The sequence below is a fragment of the Oncorhynchus kisutch genome, linkage group LG29, assembly GCF_002021735.2.
Source record: "Oncorhynchus kisutch isolate 150728-3 linkage group LG29, Okis_V2, whole genome shotgun sequence".
Classification (NCBI taxonomy): Eukaryota; Metazoa; Chordata; class Actinopteri; order Salmoniformes; family Salmonidae; genus Oncorhynchus; species Oncorhynchus kisutch.
The window spans coordinates 25,278,076-25,290,995 of NC_034202.2; positions in this window are offsets into that span (position 1 = coordinate 25,278,076).

Here is a 12,920-nt window from a genome sequence, read left to right on the forward strand (position 1 = left end):
TGGAAGCAATGCAGGGTCACACTGATGAGGGAAAGCAAACATCTTACTCCAGTGCATGCACATTACTGTCAATGACATGAACCGCTCTGTCATGTTGATATTCCTATGAGGGTTTGGATTCAGTTGTTGTCATCTTGTACTCAGAGATTCCTGTGTGCTTGTTTAGGATGACCTGTAGCAGGTAAGGTGGCAGAATGGGCAGAGACTTATCTTCCTGCTTGGGAATGTAGGGTCCTGGTGGTACGGTCCAGGAGGGGAGCTGGACAGGTCTAACTCACAAACAGATGGTAAATACGAGATTGAACATCAATATTTGTCTTGTTAATATTTTGCTATTACCAGTTACCATCTAACTTTCTAGCATCATGGAGACATTTTCCAATACAGTAGCATAACTTGGTTACACTCATTAGTGTTATGCAGAGTCTGTATTTAGAGAGTTGGGCCAACTTTTAGAATGCTGTTCTAATTCTAGACATTCAGTTACATAGCATGAAATATGAATGGGGTGCTAACATGGCTGCCATAGAATGTTAAAGATGCATCATTAATGCAGAAAGCTCAACGGCCCAACTTTCTTAATACATGGCTCTGGTGTTATGCATGGGTAAACAGGTTGTGGACACTGACCTGACATACACTGCTCAAAAAAATAAAGGGAACACTAAAATAACACATCCTAGATCTGAATGAATGAAATATTCTTATTAAATACTTTTTTCTTTACATAGTTGAATGTGCTGACAACAAAATCACACAAAAATTATCAATGGAAATCAAATGTATCAACCCATGGAGGTCTGGATTTGGAGTCATACTCAAAATTAAAGTGGAAAACCACACTACAGGCTGATCCAACTTTGATGTAATGTCCTTAAAACAAGTCAAAATTAGGCTCAGTAGTGTGTGTGGCCTCCACGTGCCTGTATGACCTCCCTACAACACCTGGGCATGCTCCTGATGAGGTGGCGGATGGTCTCCTGAGGGATCTCCTCCCAGACCTGGACTAAAGCATCCGCCAACTCCTGGACAGTCTGTGGTGCAACGTGGCGTTGGTTGATGGAGAGAGACATGATGTCCCAGATGTGCTCAATTGGATTCAGGTCTGGGGAACGGGCGGGCCAGTCCATAGCAGCAATGCCTTCCTCTTGCAGGAACTGCTGACACACTTCAGCCACATAAGGTCTATTATTGTCTTGCATTAGGAGGAACCCAGGGCCAACCGCACCAGCATTTGGTCTCACAAGGGGTCTGAGGATCTCATCTCAGTACCTAATGGCAGTCAGACTACCTCTGGCGAGCACATGGAGGGCTGTGCGGCCCCCCCAAAGAAATGCCACCCCACACCATGACTGACCCACCGCCAAACCGGTCATGCTGGAGGATGTTGCAGGCAGCAGAACGTTCTCCACAGCGTCTTCAGACTCTGTCACGTCTGTCACATGTGCTCAGTGTGAACCTGCTTTCATCTGTGAAGAGCACAGTGTATAAGAGCACTTCTGTGAGTCCAACATAACTGCATCAAACACCTCAAAGTCAGTCTTCTTCACTTGGATGACGTTGTTGACTGTACCTAGCTGGTTGGTTACAACAGGCTGGGGGACCACAAAACCAGCAATCTACAGTGGACTCAAACTTCAAATCTGTTAGCTATTTTTCATCCATATAGGAATGACTAAGTAAACATTGGTTCTCCATCAGAGCCATTACAACATGTAAAACATAGGTGGTTCTGGTCCCAAAACACACTGCTCACCTCAGCTGGGTCATGAGTCCATGTTCCGTCCACATAGAACTTATTCTTACTGTCAGTGTGTTCTATCTTTCAGTCACAAAAACTGTGGCTATTGTGGATCTGCCTGAAGGGGAGCATCATTATAAGTGCATATACACACTCACAAATTGCACCATAGGCAGGTCAACAATAATGTTATGAGTATGATGCCCTTCCCAGGGCTGCTAACCCACCTCCTGGTTAGGGGAATCTCCAGACAGAGAGACCTCCTTTCCAGGTCCAGTCCAGCGGAAAACAGTGGGGCGGTCCAGAGTGTGCCCTTTATCATCCTCCAGGTTCTGACGCCATGCAAGGTACTCCTCTTTCTCTAGGGGAGCCTAGGAGACCAGGGAAGATGGAGAGATGTGTGTGAGACAGGAAGAGGGAGAGATGTGTGTGAGACAGGAAGAGGGAGAGATGTGTGTGAGACAGGAAGAGGGAGAGATGTGTGTGAGACAGGAAGAGGGAGAGATGAGTATCTCTATATGTGAAATGGGAAGAGGGAGAGGTGAGGCTCTCTGTATGGGAGAGGCTCTCTGTATAGACAGGAACAGCTTCAGCACATGGGTAACAAACACATAACAATCAATGCAGCAGTGGGGAACAGAGCTGGAGAACTGACAAATATAGGGGAGGAAAAAAACAGGTGATTGAGTGAGTCCAGATGAATCCAATATCGCTGATGCATGTGACAAGGGAAGGCAGGTGTGCGTAATTGATGATGGCAGGAGTGCGTGATGCAGGGCAGCCTGGTGCCCTCGAGCGCCACCCGGCACCCCACCTGGGTGAACCGGCCAAGACATGGGAGCCTGGCGAGCCGGCTGAGGCAAGGACGCCTGTCGCTCCAGCTGCGGCGAGGGAGCCCGATGATCCAGTGGAGCATGACGTGGGATGGAAGCCTGCCGAGCCAACCGAGGCAAGGAAACCTCTCGAGCCTGCCAGGGCTTGGAAGCCCGACGAGCTGGCTTAGGCACCCCCGGTTCCATTGGCGGCAGAATCCACCCCGACGTCTCTAACATACAAAAAATGTAATCTCCTGGACCCGCTGGGCGAAACAGACCTGACGATCCAGCTGAGGCCCGACGTGGGATGGGCGCCTTCCGAGCCAACGAAACCTCTCGAGCCAGCTAGGGCGTGGAAGCCTGACGAGCTGGCTAGGCACCCCCAGTTCCATCGGTGGCGACCTAGGACCAACGTCACCACCAACCGGAACACCAGTACGCCCCGATGCTTCGTGTGTTGGCTGCTGCATTCTGTCACGGGACGACGCTGGAGAGGCGAAGCAGGTACAGGGAGTCAAACATTTAATAGGGAACGGACATAGAACAAGACAGGAACAGAGTCAGCAAACGGGTGACAAACACATAACAATCAATGCAGCAGTGGGGAACAGAGCTGGAGAACTGACAAATATAGGGGAGGAAAAAAACAGGTGATTGAGTGAGTCCAGATGAATCCAATATCGCTGATGCATGTGACAAGGGAAGGCAGGTGTGCGTAATTGATGATGGCAGGAGTGCGTGATGCAGGGCAGCCTGGTGCCCTCGAGCGCCACCCGGCGCCCCACCTGGGTGAACCGGCCAAGACATGGGAGCCTGGCGAGCCGGCTGAGGCAAGGACGCCTGTCGCTCCAGCTGCGGCGAGGGAGCCCGATGATCCAGTGGAGCATGACGTGGGATGTAAGCCTGCCGAGCCAACCGAGGCAAGGAAACCTCTCGAGCCTGCCAGGGCTTGGAAGCCCGACGAGCTGGCTTAGGCACCCCCGGTTCCATTGGCGGCAGAATCCACCCCGACGTCTCTAACAAACAAAAAATGTAATCTCCTGGACCCGCTGGGCGAAACAGACCTGACGATCCAGCTGAGGCCCGACGTGGGATGGGCGCCTTCCGAGCCAACGAAACCTCTCGAGCCAGCTAGGGCGTGGAAGCCTGACGAGCTGGCTAGGCACCCCCAGTTCCATCGGTGGCGACCTAGGACCAACGTCACCACCAACCGGAACACCAGTACGCCCCGATGCTTCGTGTGTTGGCTGCTGCATTCTGTCACGGGACGACGCTGGAGAGGCGAAGCAGGTACAGGGAGTCAAACATTTAATAGGGAACGGACATAGAACAAGACAGGAACAGAGTCAGCAAACGGGTGACAAACACATAACAATCAATGCAGCAGTGGGGAACAGAGCTGGGAACTGACAAATATATGGAAGGAAAAAAACAGGTGATTGAGTGAGTCCATGTGAGTCCAATATCGCTGATGCGTGTGACGAGGGAAGGCAGGTGTGCGTGATGGATGGCAGGAGTGACATCCAAAGACTATGCATCATGTTAGCTAGCTAGCTACAGTGCCGTGAAAAAGTATTTGCCCCTTTCTGATTTTCTCTATATTTGCCTGTTTTTCACACTTAATGTTATCATATATTCAAACAAAACCTAATATTAGATAAAGGAAACCTAAGTAAACAAATAACACATTCATACGTATTTCATTTATTTAATTAGAAAAGTTATAAAATACCCAATACCCCAGTGTAAAAAAGTAATTACACTCAATAACTGGTTGCGCCACCATTAGCTGCAATGACTGCAACCAAACGCCTTCTTGTAGTTGTTGATCATTCTCTCACATCGCTGTGGAGGAATTTTGGCCCACTTCTTCCATGCAGAACTGCTTTTAATCAGAGACATTTGTGGGTCTTCGCACATGAACTACTCGGTTCAGGTACTGCTACATCTCAAATGGGTTTAGGTCTGGACTTTGACTAGGTCATTCCAAAAAGTTTATATTTGGTGCTTTCAGCCATTCTGATGTAAAATTGCTTGTGTGTTTTTGGTTGCTGCATGGTTGCCAATAAATGGTCAGTGAAACGCCCCTAATTAATATTCATTCATACTGACTGCATGACGACAATGAGGCAAATCCCGACAGAAAGGCAAAAAACCGAAATTGAGGTTGAAGCAAGAAAGAATATATTGTTTGGTGGACACAGTTTGGGAATTACAAATTACAAGAAGGCGTTAGAGTGGCAACATGTGGCAACAACGCTATGAATGCTGCTGGTTCAAAAGGTCTGACCCTCTCAGAAATAAAAACAACAAAGTGGAGGCCAAAAGGTGCATAGCCTTACAGAGAAAGTGTTTGTGCCACAGGCGGTGGAAAGGGACACCGGAGCTCAACCCCCAAGATGAGCAACTTCCAGGTATTATAGAGGAATCCCTCCTGAGTGGAGGAGTGACAGGTGGTGGAGGGGGGACACGGACATGCAAGACGCACCGGATGATCCAGGTATGTAATAGTATTCCCTCTTTGAAAAGAGTAAACCAAATGCATTCATGTTGTGTTTAAACATGTATTTACATAAACAATGGTGACATTTTCTATTGTTTTTAGTTGCTGCGTGTTCCAGCGGGGTCGGTGGTGCTGCAGCGGAGCAGGAGCTGAGTGTTCCACTGGGGAGGTGGTGCTGCAGCGGAGCAGGAGCTGAGTGTTCCACTGGGGAGGTGGTGCTGCAGCGGAGCAGTAGCTGAGTGTTCACTGGGGAGGTGGTGCTGCAGCGGAGCAGGAGCTGAGTGTTCCGGCTGGGGAGGTGGTGCTGCCGCGGAGAGGAGCTGAGTGTTTCACTGGGGAGGTGGTGCTGCAGCGGAGCAGGAGCTGAGTGTTCCACTGGGGAGGTGGTGCTGCAGCAGAGCAGGAGCTGAGTGTTCCACTGGGGAGGTGGTGCTGCAGCAGAGCAGGAGCTGAGTGTGCCCAGCCCCAGCGTCTCCACTACACCTCCTGCGTCACAACCCTCCAGCGCCCGTGTCCTCACAGATGCAGTCCTGCAAACGCAAAGAGACACCATCAACGCTATTAACGAGGTTGCCAAGGAGTTGCAGGGGGACATGCACGGCGTGGTTTCTGTAGGTGATTCTCTGTAGAGCTGGGCCCACTACAGCACAGAGATCCAAGAGAACAGCTCTTGGTAATCGGAACCGGCTTATAAGCCACTCATCATCATTGGACAGAAAATCTTGCTGGTCTCTGAAAATCCGCTCTCTCTGAATTCTTTCCATTCACCAAATCTTCCAACAGTGCCAAAGCAGCCATTGTGGGTCATTACACATTGTAATTGCATGCCTTTTTATACCCACCCATTTGATTGTCAAAGCTACCCAATGGCATAACACCTGCAGGTGTGGTAATTACCTTGATTGTAACTGCCAATGACAGGGCCATTATCACATTGACAATTCTGCGCAAAGAACATATGACAACAAATATGAAACTCCACTCGTATTTGTACATGTCGGTAGGGGTTGAAGTGACTATGCATAGATAATAAACAGCGAGTAGCAGCAGTGTACAAAACAAATGAAGGGGGGGGGGCATTATCTACTCAATATAATAGTCCGGTGGCCATTTGATGAATTGTTCAGCAGTCTTATGGCTTGGGGGTAGAAGCTGTTAAGGAGCCTTTTGGTCCTAGACTGGTGCTCCGGTACCGCTTGCCATGCGGTAGCCAGAGAAAACAGTCTATGACTTAGGTGACTGGACTCTCTGACAATTTTATGGGCTTCCTCTGGGCCCGCCTATTATATAGGTCGTGGATTGCAGAAAGCTTGGCCCCAGGTGAAGTACTGGGCCATACGCATTACCCTCTGCAGCGCAACATGGTCAGATGCCGAGCAGTTGATATACAGTGCCTTGCGAAAGTATTCGGCCCCCTTGAACTTTGCGACCTTTTGCCACATTTCAGGCTTCAAACATAAAGATATAAAACTGTATTTTTTTGTGAAGAATCAACAATCAGTGGGACACAATCATGAAGTGGAATGACATTTATTGGATATTTCAATATTTTTTAACAAATCAAAAACTGAAAAATTGGGCGTGCAAAATTATTCAGCCACCTTTTGCTGCGATTACAGCTGTAAGTCGCTTGGGGTATGTCTCTGAAATTTTTTCCCATTCCTCCTTGCAAAACAGCTCGAGCTCAGTGAGGTTGGATGGAGAGCATTTGTGAACAGCAGTTTTCAGTTCTTTCCACAGATTCTCGATTGGATTCAGGTCTGGACTTTGACTTGGCCATTCTAACACCTGGATATGTTTATTTTTGAACCATTCCATTGTAGATTTTTCTTTATGTTTGGATCATTGTCTTGTTGGAAGACAAATCTCCGTCCCAGTCTCAGGTCTTTTGCAGACTCCATCAGGTTTTCTTCCAGAATGGTCCTGTATTTGGCTCCATCCATCTTCCCATCAATTTTAACCATCTTCCCTGTCCCTGCTGAAGAAAAGCAGGCCCAAACCATGATGCTGCCACCACCATGTTTGACAGTGGGGATGGTGTGTTCAGGGTGATGAGCTGTGTTGCTTTCGCCAAACATAACATTTTGCATTGTTGCCAAAAGTTCAATTTTGGGTTCATCTGACCAGAGCACCTTCTTCCACATGTTTGGTGTGTCTCCCAGGTGGCTTGTGGCAAACTTTAAACAACACTTTTTATGGATATCTTTAAGAAATGGCTTTCTTCTTGCCACTCTTCCATAAAGGCCAGATTTGTGCAATATACTACTGATTGTTGTCCTATGGACAGAGTCTCCCACCTCAGCTGTAGAGCTCTGCAGTTCATCCAGAGTGATCATGGGCCTCTTGGCTGCATCTCTGATCAGTCTTCTCCTTGTATGAGCTGAAAGTTTAGAGGGACGGCCAGGTCTTGGTAGATTTGCAGTGGTCTGATACTCCTTCCATTTCAATATTATCGCTTGCACAGTGCTCCTTGGGATGTTTAAAGCTTGGGAAATCTTTTGTATCCAAATCCGGCTTTAAACTTCTTCACAACAGTATCTCGGACCTGCCTGGTGTGTTCCTTGTTCTTCATGATGCTCTCTGCGCTTTTAACGGACCTCTGAGACTATCACAGTGCAGGTGCATTTATACGGAGACTTGATAACACACAGGTGGATTGTATTGATCATTATTAGTCATTTAGGTCAACATTGGATCATTCAGAGATCCTCACTGAACTTCTGGAGAGAGTTTGCTGCACTGAAAGTAAAGGGGCTGAATAATTTTGCACACACAATTTTTCCGTTTTTGATTTGTTAAAAAAGTTTGAAATATCCAATAAATGTCGTTCCACTTCATGATTGTGTCCCACTTGTTGTTGATTCTTCACAAAAAATACAGTTTTATATCTTTATGTTTGAAGCCTGAAATGTGGCAAAAGGTCGCAAAGTTCAAGGGGCCGAAATACTTTCGCAAGGCACTGTACCAGGCGCTGATGCAACCGGTCAGGATGCTCTCAATGGTGCAGCTGTAGAACTTTTTGAGGATCTGGGGACCCATACCAAATCTTTTCAGTCTCCTGAGGGGGAAAAGGTTTTGTCGTGCACTCTTCACGACTGTCTTGATGTGTTTGAGCCATGATAGATTGTTGGTGATGTGGACACCAAGGTACTCTCAACCCACTCCACTATAGCCCTGTTGATGTTAATGGGTGACTGCTCTGCCTGCCTTTTCCTGTAGTTCACTATCGGCTCCTTTGTCTTGCTCACATTGAGGGAGAGGTTGTTGTCCTGGCACCACACTGCCAGTTCTCTGACCTCCTATAGGCTGTCTCATCGTTGTCGGTGATTAGGCCTACCACGTTGTGTCGTCAGCAAACTTAATTGGTGTTGGAGTCGTGTTTGGCCCGGCAGTCCGTGGATGAACAGGTCTACATGAAGGGGACTAAGTACACACCCTGAGTGGGAACCAGTGTGTGACGATCAGCGTGGCAGACGTGTTGTTGCCTACCCTTATTACTGATGGCGCCCGTCAGGACGTCCAGGATCCAGTCCCCAGGGTCCCTTAGCTTAGTGATGAGCTTTGTGGGGCCAATGGTGTTGAACACTGAGCTGTAGTCAATGATCAGCATTCTCACATAGGTGTTCCTTTTGACAAGGGGGAAAGGGAAGTGTGTAGTGCGATTGAGATGCATTGTCTGTGGATCTGTTGGGGCGGTATGCAAATTAGAGTGGGTCGAGGTATCTGGGAGGATGCTGTTGTTGTGAGCCATGACAGCCTTTCCAGCACTTCATGGCTACCGACGTGAGTGCTACAGGGCGGTAATCATTTAGGCAGATTACCTTTGCTTCTTTGGGCACAGGGACTATGATGGTCTACTTGAAACATGTAGGTATTACAGACTCAGTCAGAGAGAGGTTGAAAATGTCAGTGAAGACACTTACTAGTTAGTCTGCGCATGCTTTGAGTACACGTCCTGATAATCCATCTGGCCCCGTGGCTGTGTGAATGTTGACCTGTTTAAAGGGCTTGCTCACATCGGCTACCAAGAGCACATTCCTCTCCTCCAGAATAGCTGGTGCTCTCGTGCATGCTTCAGTGTTGCTTGCCTCGAAGCGAGCATAATAGGCATTTAGCTCGTCTGGTAGGCTCGCATCACTGAGCAGCTTGCATCTGGGTTTCCCTTTGTAGTACATAATAGTTTTAAAGCCCTGCCACATCTGACAGTAGGATTCAATCTTAATCCTGTATTGACGCTTTGCTTGTTTGATAGTTCGTCTGAGGGCATAGCGGGATTTCTTATAGGCGCCCGGATTTGTGTCCCACTCCTTGAAAGCGGCAGCTTTAGCTTTTAGCTCGATTCTAATGTTGCCTGTAATCCATGGCTTCTGGTTAGGATATGTATGTACGGTCACTGTGGGGACGACGTCGTCGATGCACTAATTGATGATGGCGATGACTGAAGTCGTATACTCGTCAATGCCATTGGATGAATCCCAGAATATATTACAGTCTGTTCTAGCAAAACAGTCCTGTAGCGCAGCATCTGCACCATCTGACCACTTCCGTATTGAGCGAGTCACTGGTACTTCCTGCTTTAGTTTTTGCTTGTAAGCAGGAATCAGGAGGATAATTATGGTTGGATTTGCCAAATGGAAGGCGGGGGAGAGCTTTGTATGCATCTCTGTGTGTTGAGTAAAGGTGGTCTAGAGTTTTTTTGTCCTCTGGTTGGACATGTGACATGCTGGTAAAAATGGGGTAAAACTAATTAAGTTTCCCGCTTCTGGGTGAGCATTTTCTTGTTTGCTTATGGCCTTATAGAGTTGGTTGAGTGCGCTCTTAGTGCCAGCATCAGTCTGTGGTGTTAGACGGCTACGAATAATATAGATGAGAACTCTTGGTAGATAGTGTGGTCTACAGCTTGTCATAAGGTACTCTACCTCTGCAATATCGCAAGATTTGTTTAATATTAGACATCGCGCACCAGCTGTTATTGACAAAAAGACACACCCCCACCCCTCGACTCACCAGGCGTAGCGGTGCGTTGATAATCCCTCCAGCTCTATATTGTCTGTGTCGTCATTCAGCCACGACTCGGTGAAACATAAGATATCTTAATATCCCGTTGGTAGGATAATCGTAAGTCATTCATTTTATTTTCCAATGATTGCATGTTAGCAAGTAGAATTGATGGCAATGGAAGTTTACTCGCTCGCCTACGGATTCTCAAAAGGCAGCCTGATCTGTGTCCTCTTTTCTTCACGCAACTTATGTGGACCTGGGCCTGTTCGGGAGAGCAGTATCTCTTTCTTGTCGGACTCTTAAAGGAAAAAGCTTCCACCAGTCCATGGTGAGTAATCACAGTTCTGATAAGAGACAGTAGAGCAGCAACATTATGTACAAAATTGTTGTTGTTTTTTAAGTTACAAAGCAAAAAAATGAACAGAATAGCACAATTGATTCCAGGCATGTAAAACGTTAGCCATCCTCTTTGGCTCCATTTTCATATTTGAGGGGTTCTTTTGCAAAAACAAATATCTCTGTTTGTGAGTGATGCTACCACCTCCCTCTACGGCTATAAAGTTATCTGGTTGACAAGAAGCACATAAACTAAGAAGGAACAGTATGTATTGTAGAAACCCTCACAGACAGTTATGAGTTACGTTGTTTCTTGTGTTGTACTTAACAGTAACCAGTGTTCGCGGGGTCCGACACACCAGTCAACCTGCTATCTGCCAACCACAGGAATGCTTGGAATGTTCCGGTGCAGAGCATCTTTGTGGTTGGTGGAGCGGCATGGAGGAAGGGTGACCCATGCTAACTTGTTAGTCTAGATGTAAAGAGAGACTAACAAGTTAGCATGCTGTGCACCCTTCCTCCATGCCGCTCCACCAACCACAAAGATGCTCTGCACCGGGAACATTCCAAGCATTCCTGTGGTTGGCAGATAGCAGGTTGACTGGTGTGTCGGACCCCGCGAACACTGGTTACTGTTAAGTACAACACAAGAAACAACGTAACTCATAACTGTCTGTGAGGGTTTCTACAATACATACTGTTCCTTCTTAGTTTATGTGCTTCTTGTCAACCAGATAACTTTATAGCCGTAGAGGGAGGTGGTAGCATCACTCACAAACAGAGATATTTGTTTTTGCAAAAGAACCCCTCAAATATGAAAATGGAGCCAAAGAGGATGGCTAACGTTTTACATGCCTGGAATCAATTGTGCTATTCTGTTCATTTTTTTTGCTTTGTAACTTAAAAAACAACAACAATTTTGTACATAATGTTGCTGCTCTACTGTCTCTTATCAGAACTGTGATTACTCACCATGGACTGGTGGAAGCTTTTTCCTTTAAGAGTCCGACAAGAAAGAGATACTGCTCTCCCGAACAGGCCCAGGTCCACATAAGTTGCGTGAAGAAAAGAGGACACAGATCAGGCTGCCTTTTGAGAATCCGTAGGCGAGCGAGTAAACTTCCATTGCCATCAATTCTACTTGCTAACATGCAATCATTGGAAAATAAAATGAATGACTTACGATTATCCTACCAACGGGATATTAAGATATCTTATGTTTCACCGAGTCGTGGCTGAATGACGACACAGACAATATAGAGCTGGAGGGATTATCAACGCACCGCTACGCCTGGTGAGTCGAGGGGTGGGGGTGTGTCTTTTTGTCAATAACAGCTGGTGCGCGATGTCTAATATTAAACAAATCTTGCGATATTGCAGAGGTAGAGTACCTTATGACAAGCTGTAGACCACACTATCTACCAAGAGTTCTCATCTATATTATTCGTAGCCGTCTAACACCACAGACTGATGCTGGCACTAAGAGCGCACTCAACCAACTCTATAAGGCCATAAGCAAACAAGAAAATGCTCACCCAGAAGCGGGAAACTTAATTAGTTTTACCCCATTTTTACCAGCATGTCACATGTCCAACCAGAGGACAAAAAAACTCTAGACCACCTTTACTCAACACACAGAGATGCATACAAAGCTCTCCCCCGCCTTCCATTTGGCAAATCCAACCATAATTATCCTCCTGATTCCTGCTTACAAGCAAAAACTAAAGCAGGAAGTACCAGTGACTCGCTCAATACGGAAGTGGTCAGATGGTGCAGATGCTGCGCTACAGGACTGTTTTGCTAGAACAGACTGTAATATATTTCTGGGATTCATCCAATGGCATTGACGAGTATACGACTTCAGTCATCGCCATCATCAATTAGTGCATCGACGACGTCGTCCCCACAGTGACCGTACATACATATCCTAACCAGAAGCCATGGATTACAGGCAACATTAGAATCGAGCTAAAAGCTAAGCTGCCGCTTTCAAGGAGTGGGACACAAATCCGGGCGCCTATAAGAAATCCCGCTATGCCCTCAGACGAACTATCAAACAAGCAAAGCGTCAATACAGGATTAAGATTGAATCCTACTGTCAGATGTGGCAGGGCTTTAAAACTATTATGTACTACAAAGGGAAACCCAGATGCAAGCTGCTCAGTGATGCGAGCCTACCAGACGAGCTAAATGCCTATTATGCTCGCTTCGAGGCAAGCAACACTGAAGCATGCACGAGAGCACCAGCTATTCTGGAGGAGAGGAATGTGCTCTTGGTAGCCGATGTGAGCAAGCCCTTTAAACAGGTCAACATTCACACAGCCACGGGGCCAGATGGATTATCAGGACGTGTACTCAAAGCATGCGCAGACTAACTAGTAAGTGTCTTCACTGACATTTTCAACCTCTCTCTGACTGAGTCTGTAATACCTACATGTTTCAAGTAGACCATCATAGTCCCTGTGCCCAAAGAAGCAAAGGTAATCTGCCTAAATGATTACCGCCCTGTAGCACTCACGTCGGT